Source organism: Bactrocera dorsalis, chromosome 2, assembly GCF_023373825.1.
Source record: "Bactrocera dorsalis isolate Fly_Bdor chromosome 2, ASM2337382v1, whole genome shotgun sequence".
Lineage (NCBI taxonomy): Eukaryota > Metazoa > Arthropoda > Insecta > Diptera > Tephritidae > Bactrocera > Bactrocera dorsalis.
Genome location: NC_064304.1, coordinates 49701115 through 49705595, shown reverse-complemented (window position 1 = coordinate 49705595; position 4481 = coordinate 49701115).

Sequence of the window (4481 nt, the reverse complement as noted above, 5' to 3'; positions counted from 1 at the left end):
ATGTACGCTTACAGATTCGCGTATGTATTTACAATGCGCCAACGGCTATGGATATAATTTATATATTCTCCATATATTTGATAACAAAGCTATGTATGTACACATGTATGTGCAATTTGACCTATGAATTTAATGATAAATAGATCTATGTAATGATAAATAAAAATCTGTTGAAATTTATAATAGTGTCATATTTCCATTATTACCTAAATAAATGTACATACATACATACATACATATGTACGAGTATATATTGGGCATTAGAGATTTTGATAAAATTTGGAAGACCAAGCCGACGCACTATCGCAATCGAGACAAATAAGGTGTACATTTCGCCTATTAAACATGGATAATGTTACATGTAAACGATTTCAAAAACCGCCCTGTAGTTTCGGTACGCATCGGGGACGAAGCTAACGATATGACTAATTCCTGAAATCATTAGAACCAGTTTCCAGCTCGTATTACTCGCAATGTTATTTGACTAACGATTTTTACATTTGCAATGGTCCTACGAGAGTAATCGAGCGGTGTTGCGACGATGCATTACACCAGTCACTGGTGAAATGTGACTAGTTACCAAAATCGTTAGTGAATCGCTTAATACAGAATCGCTAGCGTTTTCATTAATTCCAAATGGCTAGTGATGTGACTAATTCAAAGTTGTTTAGCGATTTCATTAATTCTAACTCGCCTAGCGTGTTTCTACTTGGTTCAATTTTTAACGAAAACAAAAGAAATTTTTATGGAAATTCAAACAAGCAAATAGATTTATTAAAATATCAATTATACATATTGTATTTTTTTAATTTTATTTTCTCTACCTAAGTAGTTTTTAAAAATATTATTTTATTCTATCTATACATTATATTGTTATTTATTAATCATTTATTTTCTTTTATTATACTAAATGATTTTTTTTTTTATTACGCGTTTTTTTTGACGCTGAAGGGCTTGGCGACATGTTTGATTCTCTGGCGATCCACAGGGTCTTTTCCCGGTAGGAAATGGACTCTAAAACTAATTAACAATATATTTGTTATCTAAACTGTTTTAATTTAAAAAGCTTGTCCTGTTCTTACCAATTAACGGGCGTCCGAAAAAATTTTGTTAAAGCTTTTGAGCGAATCTTTGCCCAACTCTCTCATTCAATATTGTGCTACTTGCATGGCCAATTCGTCCGGTATAATATTCTTCAAGGTTTTGTTCACCCACTCCATAACACCTGGAGAACTTGAGTCATACCATTTGATCTTTCAAGAACAGTAAAGGGTTGAAAACCGGTAAAAATAAAAAAATAAAATCGAAAATTTACTGAAACGTATTTATACTTTATGTTATAAGGAAATCGAAAGACAAAAATATTAACTTACATAGTTCTTCTTTCCAGCGAACTTCTATATTTTTCATCAGTAATTTCCGGCCCAAATCTTTTATTGTTTTTTTTAATTGGAAATTCTCTCATTATCGATGAGTCGTCGGCTGCGTTCTTTCAGAAAGCTGCTGAAATGAGGAGCTTTCTGCTTGCGCCTACTTCTTCTAGGAGCACTTTGGTACTGTGCAGAAATTCTGGCTCATTTTTCTTTCCATCAGTTCTAGAAATATAAAAATATAATAGTGAAATGATAAAAGAAAGAACATATACTTGTTGGCAGCTTATACTTTACCATTCGAAGAGAGCCTTTAAAGCTTCCTTATCTTCCGCATTTACATGCCTTTTCTGTATATGACTTGATTGTAGCAAGTCTTTTTTAATTCGTTTTGGGTTTTTCGGACCATCCTATATTAGGCTTCCCGTAATTTTATTACTTTTTATTTCGCAATTTTTTATATTTATTTATTTTTTATTTTTATTATTTATACTAGCTTTTTAAAAAAGCTTTTTTGGGGGGGAAAAAAAAAAACCCCGGCCAGCCGTGTTTCTGCGTGAACTTATATGGTTGGTAATGGAAAAGAAAAGTTAAATTTCTCATTTCATTTTTTTTTTTCAATGTAACGCAGCTTTATTAAACAACATTTTTTCGGTTTCTGTTCTGGTGTACAGAAAAGATGGTTATCCAACTCGTGAGCACGCCACGGCCGTCGTGAAAAAACATAGCATTTCCAAATTATGATGCCTCACACGAGGAACTATGCGGACTATATTTAGGTCCTGTTGATTGACATCTCTAAATTCAATTTTCACTGGAAATGGAAAATACGTTTGAACTTAAAAGGAGAAATCCTTAGACCTCAAAAAAAATTTCGTAGAACTCAAGCAGTTGTCCTCCTTGTATTCGATAGGTGCGTCCACAATACCAGTCCGGTTTCCATTACACACTTTTCGGCGCTTGAAATATTGCCGAAATATTATAACGACGGATCTTACTTTGAGACGCAAATGATACGGTGGCATGACCAATGCCTGGTCCAAAGAATTTAGTAACTACTACACTGGATAATTCACGGCGTCGTTCTTCCAATACGATCGATCGACTTTGTATGAGCGCAAGTCCTCCCGGAATTTTGGACTTTAAATCTTCAAGTTGAAGTCACAAAAACATCGGTTATTTTTTGGCCAGCTAACATGAAAATTGCACAGTGCACTTAAGGAATCGTAGTTACGATAATTTGGCCAATGTCCGAACATTTTGTGATGAGTTCATCTTTCGGAATTGATAAAGGGAAGATGGAATTGATATCGAACTCACCGGGGGGTGAAGTAATCAACCGTTATTGTACCATTTCCAATTTTTTAGCGAATACAATGTAAAATGTCTTTGGACAATGTCGATGTTTATATCGAAAATTATGCGAACTTCCATTTTCATTTCCAGTGATTAACGTGTTTCCAGCAGTTGTAATTGCTGGCTTACTTCTCCAAAACTTTCACATATTCTCATATACCATTAACAGTAAACAATGACTCAAATAAAGTTGAACCGTCGTATATTAATCAATAGCTACCGAAGATAGAAACAATCGTCGTTTTTCGGGTGGACTGTGTAAATTCGTCCTAATCCATTAGTTGATAAGACACCTGGATGTCAATCTACTGGTTGGCCTTGCTTTCTGCGTAACTATTCGACGATGCATTCCATGTATAATACCAAGGTATTTTCGAATAGAGCAATGTTCTCACAAAACGGATCACTGACGAAAGTTGAGAAAAAACTCGTTCAATGTTAATTTTGTTGCTCTCGATAGTTTTCCACTGGCTTTACTGTATTCTCTGGGTTGAAATACACTCTTTGGCCATTCTCGCAAATTAACTGCGAGACGCACAACAGTCGGAAAACGTTCATGAATTCGCAAAAGTAAATACAAAGCGGCTTTAGTGCAGTTTCACTAAAGTCGACGTATCGTTCAAGGAGTAATAACCGCCATGTTGCTTCCTTGTTTGGTGGATGTACACTAACAAACAGTATTTTATCGATTACACCAAACTGCAATACTCAACATTGACAGGAGTTTTTTTGAATGTGAATTATTCGACAAACAGTGGAGAATATAGTACGATCCATGTGTTGTCAACTTCGATACTCCCGCCTCTTAACTTGAATGCTAAATGTTCTGCCGTTGTCGCCTGGTGAGCGACGCGATAGAGTGGATATCCATCATTTCTAGTTTGTGTTTCCGAAGGAAAAGTACGTGGATACTGTTTCGTGCATTTATTGACAATGAACCTTATTGGTTTTCATCACTTCGTTATAATACTGGATCTTTCTTTGCATCAGGAATTGCCGCATGATTGAATGATTTCATCCAATTTGATCTGGTGTAATCACCTTCCACCATCCAAAAAAGGAAGAATGTGGTCGCGTGCGGGCAAACCTCTCTTTTGCACTCAAAACAGGGTACATCTAGCATCGACGATCGCTTTGCTGGGATTGATCGCCGACCCATAATACCGTACGAAATGTCATCGCATCCTGGGTAGCCCTCCGTTCATGGTGGCCTTGGGCTGCTAATGTGTTGATGCCCAAAAGAAACCGCCGACCGATATTAGCGCGACCTCTTCATGACATCGTGACAAATTTCAATCTCTAATTGATCACTTTGTGTGAAAAAAACATAACATTTTTCACTGTATAATGTTTAAAAAATTTTCTTGATTTAGATGCAAAACGCCAAAATTTGAAAGATTTAAATAATGGAAAACACAAACAAACAAAAAAATTGAAATAAAAAATTTGTATGGAAAAATTAGCCTTTTGGAATTGTTTCAATTTTCCGACTTTTCCTCATGAATGACATACAGGTTTTTTTTTTATTTCTAAACCTTCCTCCAATCCACGCAGAAAGCATTCTCTGCAAAATATTCACATCAAGATTGGTTCATGTCCCGTTCCCTTAGCGTTGCTAATAAACAAACATCCATTCGTTTCTATGGGATAAAAAGAAACAGCACGTTTTTAGTGGGGTTTTTCCGGCAAGTTTTTCAAGTTTTTTTCTCCTGCATATAAAGCCATTCCTCTGAACCTTCAAAACGAACATTTAAC